The following is a 10614-nucleotide window of genomic DNA, read 5'->3' as shown; positions in this document are numbered from 1 at the left end:
CTTAAGCAGGTCATAAAGTATGTGCAGCTCAATAACTTCATAATTACACCCTGTGGTATTTAGGCAGCAGAACAACTAAGAATAACAACTACAAATAATGTTTTTAGGTTTCTGTTGTACTGCAAGGTTCTGTACAGGAGAACCAAACCAAGAGCAAATATTACGTCTCATTTACACCCGAGCACGAAGAGCCATCAAAATTTATCAAATTGAATCATCTTTGTTTAGATGCAAGAAGAATCATATTGTCAAGAGTTTATTTTTAATAAGACATTCTTCGGGTTGAATAAAGACACTCAGACAGTTAGAATATAATACGTGCACGGGTGAGGACTCTGGCGAGACCCACACCCTGAGTGCAGGCACAGTTCTTTATTTATAGGTTACATCGCGTATGCAAGTACATCACATTTCCTCTTTTAGAAGTTCCTCTAATCCAATGGTTGTGTGTGTGGGAGTGTGTGAGTCACATGTGTGTCTGGCTACTTCTTTTTAGGAAACGTGGTGCACTTTTGAACTCTTGTGGTTTGGGTGCTGCATCTGTTTCCGGTTTAACTTATTTGTGTTGTAGAGTTAAATGTCAGCTTGCACAACAGTGGAAAAGTTCAGCAAGTCTTGTGAAATATATGAACACTTCATGATATGCTTGTTAATGAAAAACAACGAATAAAAACACATAAAACATAAAATCTTACAACATGCCCTCCTGTTGTTAATATATTTCACACATACTCTATAGACTTCAGTAGACAATCACTTGCTCGCGCATTTTCAATTGCTACATCATGTGAAGTACAGGAAATTTTTAAACACAGTCTTCTTCTTCCTCAGTTGCTATCGGGCTATAAGCTTGTGCCAGGAAGACTCCGGTTGCAGTGTCTTATTTGGATAAACAAAAGATACACCCTGCTTTTCTGGGACTCTAAGTCTCCATAGGCAGACCATGGTCATGTTATGGGCTAGTTCGGGCGGTGTGACCGGAAGTGTTATTAAGCTCTTTATTGGTTCCTTTGGAGCACATGCACGCAGACTTGTATTTATTACTGTTTCTAGAGTTTGTAGTAGGTTTACAAAGAATGCCATTTCAGTTTTGTTATGGGGTACATAATTATGCATTAGTAGACAATCCTCTGACCAGCATCGTCGTCGAGTCCTGTTGGGGACTGGGTCCTCTCCATCTGAAATGTCTGAATGTTCATTTTGCACGTCTATGTCAGGCATTGTTTGTGAGTGTCTGAGTAGTTACTTGAGTGATGGGTTGCTCTTCTGGTTTTGCAGGTTGGACTGATCTTCCTTTACTCTACCGGGCAGGTGGGGCTAGGTCGGTGCTCGGGCTACAATGGGGTTTCTTCAGGTCGACCAAGTTCACCAGATCACCTAGTGTGTCGACTGAAAGCGAGAAGGCAAGAGGGCGGGGTATACCCAATCTGCCCTCCCCTCCACTCACAGATCACTAGATGATAGGTGGACTGGCGTCTGGGCTTGTGTCCCCTTGTACTTTTTTGGCGTGGCTCTGGTGGATCCACGAAGGTCTTTCAGCGATTTTGCACGCTGTCGGTGTTGTGAGCAGGACCTGATAAGGGCCCTCCCACCTCGGAGAGCTCCAGTTTTTCCACTGGAGTACCTTGATCAGGATCCAGTCGCCTGGTTTCAACCTGGAAGAGACTGGAGAAGAATCATTCGGCAGTTGGTTGCTCAGAACTATTTCTTTGTTCTCTAGCAGTTTTGTCATCCATTCTGCTAGGGTTGTTTCTCTGACTGACTTGTCTATTGGTTCACTGGTGATAGGCAGAGGAAAAGGTCTACCATGTACAATTTCAAATGGTGTCAGTTTCTGCGAGCATTGGGTTAATCTCATCCACATTTTTACTAGGCCTATACACTCAGGCCATGGTCTTCCTGTTTCTTCCATGCATTTTCTAAGTCTCTGTTTTATTGTGCCGTTTGTCCTTTCTATTAGGCCGGCACTTTGAGGATGATAAGCACAGTGATATTTGATGTTGAACCCTAGTGCTTCAGAGACTTTGCTGATTACCTCATTGACAAAGTGTGTCCCATTATCTGATCTTATCAGAGTGGGGATGCCATATGTTGGAATAAAATGGTTACATAAGCATTTTGCTAAAGTTTCGAAATTTAGAGTGTGTTTTGGAGATTATATCTCTTATCCCTCCTGTTGACGCATGGAGAGTAACTCCATGTGTCACTAAGGCTGCTGTTTTGTGTAGAGATTTTGGAAGTATTGGTTTTCCTTCACAAATCATCAAGTCATCTTTTAGTTTCGCTCCACATTTCAGCCATTTCTTTTGCTCAGCTGTGGGAGCTGCTTTTTGTTCATCCTTTGTCAGTAAAATTGTTTCCCTTTGTAATTTCATAGTCATTCTTCTGATGTGCTGCACACTTGCAAACTGCTAAATGTCGCATCACATGAGGAGTTTCCTCCCGTGTAAACAGATGTGTGCCATGATAAAACCTTCTCCACACACTAGAAACAAAAAACTAATTTCAACCGTTGTTACATCTTATTCACTTATTTTATAATACAGTTATTTTTCAAATCTGATATCAATCAACTAATTTGCATATCAGCTTATAATGCACTAAATTGACAGGTCAACAGAAATGCACGTTCAAAAGATTATCACAAAAGAGAATTTCCTCCATACAGTAAATTACTTGTGTTGCATCAATCAAGCAGAAAGCATCTCACAATTTATTGTATTACCAACTAAATTTATTGTCTGGTCACTGCTTGGTCATACCAGACTCTCTCTGTGTCTTTATTTTTCCTTCTCTGTTTTCACAAACGTTTCACCTATTGTCCTGCAAGCTGGAGAGTTAAATGTCAGTAGTGGGTAAATTCAGCAGTTGATAACAAAACTATTAAGTTTTTCCTGTTTTAACACCAATGTGAGATATAGAGGCGCACATATAGTGTGTGCTCTAGTGTAAGCTGCTCTTCATTGCATGTATGTGTGTTAGTGCGCTTGCATGCAGGGCCTCTGGGCCTGTCTCACCCAAAAGGGGCATTTTCTTAACAGTTGCCTTTCACTCGCGTGTGTTAAGAAAGGCAAATGTGCTTGTAGCAGTTGTGAGATTATTGTGCTGTCATATATTACATTATACCTGTAATCAAAATGAGTGAATCATGATACTGCTGTAGGCCACATCATACTTCTTGTGTAATCAGTATGTAGTTTTAGTTTGCATCACACTTCTTAGTTAAAAGAATTTGAAAATCATTAGATTTATTAGATAGGTTTGTATTATCCTATACTGCTGATTTACTGTGAGTGAGTTACACTGTTTCATGACATTTCATACTGCCGAGTTATGAAGAGAATATTGTATTCAGAGAGTAGGGGCCTCTCTCTTTTTTTTTTTTTGTGATAGTAAAGAGAACAGAGCACATGCCACGGGAGCGTCACCCCCACCCTTGGTGGAAGCAGAAAAACAGGGAGCCAAGGTCATAACTCAGGCTCACAAAGAGTCAGAAAGAATGTGAATACTTAGTTTTGTGGCTGTGGCGCATTCTGTATAGCTTCTTTTCTTTGTTTAGTAGCTTTCTGCCTTTACCTGAGGGTGTGCCCTAAGCATGTGACTTCAGGTCTCCATAATTGGAGTTTATTTAAAGATAAACAAGATGATTTCATATATTGCTCGCAGATCATGCACTAGACGGTATGTTGCAGTATTAGCCTGCTTCAACACTTAAACAAAACATCACTCTTTGTTTTATTATTATTATTATTATTATTATTATTATTATTATTATTATTATGTCTCAAAACAGAAAATGAAATTGTAGTTGTTCTTGGCTGAGAAACACAAAACCTCTCTTTTTTTCTTCTTTTTTTTCAAAACAAGAAACTAAGTTTTAATCTCTCAGCCTTGTCACATAAAACAAAACAGATAACCCAGCTCTCAGCTGGCTCTGGACTTTATCATCATCAAGGACACAAAAGAAAAGAAAAAAGCTGCTGCCAGAAACAGAGCAGAAGTGTGAGGAAAAAACTGAGCTCACAGACAGCTGCATGTGTGACCTTTAATATGCAGCTTCTGCACTAAAAAACAAATAAAAATGTGTAACTTGCTCATCAGCTTGGTAGTGTCCACATATTTAATTCATTTTATTCAGCTTCTCAAACCTGTAGCTTTAGCTGTTGTATACAGGGTTTGGCTCATTAGTTGTTAGTATAGGTTTGCTCTTCATCTTAACAAAGTCTCATCTAAGATGACAGGTTTACAAGCAGGTCAAGTGTCTCTATGCACCTGATTAGTGTAGTTATTTCCTTATTTTCTTCATCTCCTATATCATTGTACTGAGTTTGAGCAAACCTTAAGCTTGAATCGGATTACTTTTAACAATCTTCCACCTCGCATCATAACTGACTGAGGTGCCTCTTCCTATTAATAGTATGTCATTATTAATGTTATCATTGTATTGTTTTTCCTTTTTATAACAGCAATAGTATATCACAATACACTACTTTACTACTAATATACAATAGTATATTAGTTTATATTTATTATGTATCCATCACGGGTCTGTGTGACTCTGCAGCTTCACACCTTCCCAAGCTGGAGACATTTCCCTTAACTGAACAATGACACAGCCTTAATATGCCTTATGCATCTCTCTTTTTATTTGATATATTTTGTGTGAATTATCTGGTTTCACGCATTCTATTCATTCAGCTTGGTTGTCTTCCCAATTTTGTTTCATTGCTTTAATTTAAGTTAACCTTAATTTAACCTTTTGTTTATTCCACTTCATTCCTCTTTCCATGCTTTAAAATATTACAACTCTTGTGTATGTTTGATTTCTTTTTAGCTTCCTTTTCAGTATTTATTTCTGCTTGGAGGGTTTCTTATAATTTAGTTAATGCATTTTCCCTCCCACGTGGGACATTTAGTTTTCTTTGGATTTCTCCATCTATATGCACTGATTTCTCCGGCGCCTGGACATTTCTTTTCTAGCCACTGCTCGTCAACAGTGAGTTTTGTTGCCTTATTTCCCATTTTGATTTTGTGTTATTAATACTACAAACAGAACTGTGTGACCTTCTCTGGTATTAGAGTTAGGGGAGGTTATTAAGGCAGCCTTCTACCCTTGTCCTAATGTCAAGGGCGGCCTTAATTTTATGCGATGAAGCGCAACCTTTTCCCTTCCTCACCAGTATTTCAGTCGACACAGGAAAACAATAGAAGTGGTGTAGGGTCCTACTGTCCCTCTTCAAATGACACTCACTTCCTCTTTTTAAATACAAACAAATCACATACGCTGACAGTGTAATCCTATTTTAATTGACACTTTCCTTTTCCCATTTACTCCCGGAGTAAATTTTGTCGACTACCAGCTTTTTTTGCTGCGAAACGAGTCACCTCTGGACTGCCAGTTTCGTCTTACAAGCGAGTCTCTTTTTCAACTGCCAGTCCCTACAGGACGAGTTTTTCCCTTAGGAAAGTGTCAATCTAAAAGACGATTATTCGCGATGTGTCTTTGAGTGTTAATATTCACCTGGTTATGATGATATAAGTGCCGGTCAGAGATTCCTCCTCGTTCCCCAGGATCGTGGACCTCTTACTAAGAACGCTGGCCAACCCCGAATTCATGTAGTTGGTCTTTTCTCTTTCATAGGAAAGAGGCTGTCGACAGACTTCAGCGCGGGCTCTCCACGATGTCAGGAAACGACGAGGTCACTCTGTTGGAGCATAATTCGATGTCCAAAATCCGGACTCGAAGGACCAATTAAATGTCAAGAGTTTATTTTTAATAAGATATTCTTCAGGTTGAATAAAGACACTCAGACAGTTAGAATATAATACGTGCACGGGTGAGGACTCTGGCGAGACCCCATGCACGGGTGAGGACTCTGGCGAGACCCACACCCTGAGTGCAGGCACAGTTCTTTATTTATAGGTTACATCGCGTATGCAAGTACATCACATTTCCTCTTTTAGAAGTTCCTCTAATCCAATGGTTGTGTGTGTGGGAGTGTGTGAGTCACATGTGTGTCTGGCTACTTCTTTTTAGGAAACGTGGTGCACTTTTGAACTCTTGTGGTTTGGGTGCTGCATCTGTTTCCGGTTTAACTTATTTGTGTTGTAGAGTTAAATGTCAGCTTGCACAACAGTGGAAAAGTTCAGCAAGTCTTGTGAAATATATGAACACTTCATGATATGCTTGTTAATGAAAAACAACGAATAAAAACACATAAAACATAAAATCTTACAACACATATAGAAATGAAAAAGTATAAATATAAATCCAGAGCAAAGATATCCTCTAAATCAGCGTAGCACATGTGCAGCTGCTGGGATTCACTTAAGCATTCGGCTCGTCGCTGTTGCAGATTTTTCTCTCGCTGTTCTGGCTCACAGCGCTAAAAGCACAAAAATAAATATCCCCAAAGGTGTGAAAGGGAGCTCATTAGTAAGAGTATTGTTACTCTCCCCAGGAGTAGTCCAGCAGTAGAAATCAGTCCAATAACAAGGTGTGTAACATCTAGCAGGGTGACAGAAAAACCCAGTGTAACTTCTAAGGACCTCAACGTCTCTCTCACATTACGTTTTTTTTAACCATGTTTCCATTTGTCACTTCAGTCTTTACTCTGAAATACAGGAAGAGAAATCATGGCTGAAACAATTTCTCATGAAACCAGGGGTGTGGTCCAACAGTCAGTTTTGGTGATGAAGGTTCCTAACTGAGAGAAGTGACCCAGAAGTATCTGTGTAGGAGCCACAATGAATCAAGACCATGAGCTTTATTAACTGATCAAAGTCTATTCTTTCATCTTCTGTATTATTCAGTTTGCATTGGTAATGCCCATTATTGTAATGCTTTTTTAAGATGAGCAAAACTTTATTTTACTTTGGGTTAGCTGGGATAAGTGATGGATGGAGGGAATTTTCCTTCAGTCACAGAAATCCTAAACAGGAAGGAGGAGCAGAGTTACAGTGGATCACTATCCAGCAGGGAAACAAGATTTATTTCAATTTCTTGGCCATGAGTGAGATTTACTAAGTGGGCAAATTAGGGTGACGAAACCGTTCCAGAGTGATCTATTAGTAGTAGAGATGGCACGATACCACTTTTTTATGTCCGATACCGATACCGATATCATAAATTTGGATATCTGCCGATACCGATATTAATCCGATATAGTGTGTTTTTTAATCAATAAAACTGTTTCTTTAATATCTTGCTGCATTTTGTATAAATTCATACTCAAGTTTAAATAAACAACAATACTAAAGCTACTCTGTTATACCTGTATGTAAAAAATACACTGCACCCAAAATATTTCATAGTTCAGCAATACTGATCAATCTAATAAACTTAAACCTACTCCATCCTTCCTATTCTGGTATTTTAAAGAGTACTTAGCAGAAATATTAAGCAACCTAACTAATAGGGTTGCAAACTCCCAACAAAAAAAAAAATAGGGACCACCGCCCACCCTCCATCTCATGATGCTTAATCGACATAATCAACTTTAATTTGATGCAGTGTGAAAAAAATGCACAGAAATAAATTATTTTTCAAGAATAAGTAAATAGATTCAACATCTTTCTACTACAGAATTGCAGAATTCACAGATGGTATCTTCCCAAAGGAAAAGTACTATAGCTTACTAGGGTATATTAGACATTTAACAGTTACTATATACAGTAATGGACTTCTATACATTTTACATCAGATTAAAACTTTGGGTGTAAGATTCAGATAATTATTTATTACAAGCTAGACATTTTAAATGAGAATAAGAAAGAAAAGTATGCCTTTGTGCCCACCTTTTCCCTGTTAATGCCCTATCGGCCCCCCTGGCTAAACTTTGCTAGATCCGCCCCTGCACAGTTACCAGCCGTCAGCTACGTAGAAAAGGATCCTGGTCTAGAAAGTAATATTAAATAAATTCTAACAACAGCTTATCAAGGTTAAACGTGCTGCTGTTGTTCAGCCGCTGGTTTCTCTTTCTGGTGCAAAGTGGGCCAAAACAAAGAAGAGAGACGGACTGGCGACAGAAAAGCCGATCAGCTGATCATTAAGGAGTTTCATGAAGTAGCGGCAGGAGAGGGAGAGAGAGAAGAGGCAGACGCTCCATATATCGGTGGTTAAGCTTAACGCAGGTACGCTTTACAAACATTCAGAGATGAACTTACACACTTGCTTTACTTCTCTCTGGGATAACTTCCTCGGAGATGAAATGCTGGTTTGCTAGCGAGGCTACAAATACACACAGCCGCTCTATCACGTGATGCACACTGCTCCGACTGCTACGGTTATGAGCCGAGTTACGCCGTGTCGCAAGTTTTGTGAGGTGCTTTTTTGATATTTAATGGATCGGATTACATTTTTTATTTCTCGCCGATATCCGATCCAGTAATTTACGTCAGTATCGGACCGATACCGATACCTAATATCGGATCGGTCCATCTCTAATTAGTAGTGCACCAATTTACATTCAGAGATTCATGCAGCCAGTTCATTTCAGTATTAACCGACTTTCTACCAACAAAAGCATAAAAACAGCAGATTCAATCATGGAGACACTGAATCTGCTAAACCAGGGGTCAGCAACGTTAGAGGCTCTTTAGTCCTTATACTGCGGCTACGCGTGGTTTGGGAAAATAAATTAGAAGTATTTAGCTGAAGTGTATTTTATTTATGTTAGTTCTTTTTAACTTGTAGTTCTAAAATGGAAGATTATTGTCATATTAAAACATAAAAACAAAATTATATTCTATTTTTTTTTTAATCACTCAAAATAAGCATCACACTCGCGGAAGCCAAAATACCGCCAAATGGCATTCATTTATCGAGACTTTCAACCCCAGATAGGCCAATTATGGATCTTTGGATCCACATTATATCAGCAGCTGTTCTCCACCATGCACTATGTTAAAAACAAACACCGTTCACACCTGACAGATGACAGCTTACAGTCCTGCGTAAAATGACTTCGTACAGCCCCGATTTGCAGACGCTGTGCGCAGAGATTCAGGAGCAGAAGTCCCATTGTAAACATATCACGGCAGACCCAACGATGTTTCCATGAACACGTTTTTCAGCATCTCTATATTGACCACTTTTCACACACGGTTGCTGTACGCATACAGCCGGCTGTAGCTTTTCTGCTCACAGCCCGACACACAACAACACAACAGCATAGATAGCGCAGACGTTAAGGCAGTGAGGCGTGATTGCGGGTGCCGCTCAGGTGCGTCCGCCTCCCCTGCAGCCGCGCTGTAGACCACGCCCCGCTGCACACATTAACCAGGTAAAATATTTAGGCAGAATTTTGCAAATATTTATGTTAAATTTTTTAGCAGCATAGTGCTTTTTCCCCAATTATTTTTTAAAAGTCAGGTCAAGTCTCCAAAGGCCCAAAGGCGATATAAGGGTGGCGGCTGTTTGCTACATGGATCATTTTAGTTCAGCTGGGTGTCTTTCCTTTTGTTATATTTCTTTAAGAGTTCAAAATGTGTTGATTACATAAATAAAATCTAATTTTCTCTGTAGCACTTCATGGATTTCATAAGCAGCACACCTTAGTTGTTCACACAACGCACAAATGGCTCTTTGGGTCTTAAAGGTTGCTGACCCCTGTGCTAAACTAATTAAACGTTGTAAGTGCAGGTCTTCAGTTTACGTTTCTTTGTGAAAACAGCACAGCAAAGGAGACTCAGTACAGTTTTGGTATAAGGGATAAATCTTCTGACCGAACCTGCTGGGACTGTGTGAGGTCCTGAGGCTAAGAGTAAGGATTTATCCACAGGAGAGCTGCGTTCTTACAAACCATCCCACTGTGTAAACCTGACATCTGTGGAGCAGCTGAGCTGTATGATGTGTACAAGGACACAAAACATTATTTACCATCAGATCCCGAGCCCTCCACGTGTTAATCAAGAAACTGCTGCTGTGCTACATCCATAAATAATGAATAAATTAGGAGCTAAAGCTAAAAGGACAGTTTATTTGTACCATCTTCATGTCAACACATTCAAGAACATCACAGATGAAAGAAACATTAAAAACTTCCACACTACATAAAGGAAGAAAAATAATTTTTCTTTCAGGTGGTTTCAGAAAAACAAAAACATCAAACAGCTCCAAGACTCTCTTTGAAAGAACTAAAAACCTTTATTCTCATGGTCCAATCATGAGTGAACTCCCCGATGAAGCCTTGTGTGCTAAAACATGTCAGAGTTTTAAAGGTTAAACATGAGTTTCCAAAACGTTTTGCTGGAGAACAATGAACTATTTGACTGAGTTTCAATTATTTACAGACGAGCAAAACCAGGACAGAGAAAAAAGGACAAAACTGACTCAGTAAAACGACAGAAAATAAGATCCCATGTAAATCTGTATTATGTAGAAGTTCAGCCCAGCAACCAGTTCAGTTCAACACAAGTTTAAATGATTCTATCTGAACTCTGTGGAGCCTGATCTCAAGCTTTTTGAGTCTGACACTGAAACCAGAGGATCTTTCTGTCTCTTCAGATTCACTGTGATCCAGTGATGGGAGTGATTTCAGCCCTGAGTGATCACGCTGATGTTTGCACAGAGCAGACAATGAGGTGAATGTTTTGGCACATTGGTAACAGTGA

General features: G+C 39.5%; 1 long non-coding RNA gene across 1 annotated transcript; it reads right to left on the bottom strand.

Moving 5' to 3' along the window:
* Nucleotides 1-310: 310 nt before the first annotated feature.
* On the bottom strand, nt 311-7194 carry LOC120442043. Its single transcript, XR_005614485.1, has 2 exons — nt 5522-7194; nt 311-1665 (listed from the first exon to the last, which is right to left on the bottom strand). It is a non-coding gene; the product is annotated as an uncharacterized LOC120442043 (long non-coding RNA).
* Nucleotides 7195-10614: the final 3420 nt, after the last annotated feature.

The sequence above is a fragment of the Oreochromis aureus genome, linkage group 9 (genome assembly GCF_013358895.1).
Source record: "Oreochromis aureus strain Israel breed Guangdong linkage group 9, ZZ_aureus, whole genome shotgun sequence".
Classification (NCBI taxonomy): Eukaryota; Metazoa; Chordata; class Actinopteri; order Cichliformes; family Cichlidae; genus Oreochromis; species Oreochromis aureus.
Note: the sequence above shows the minus strand (reverse complement) of the source record. Positions and strands in the feature narration are given on the sequence as shown.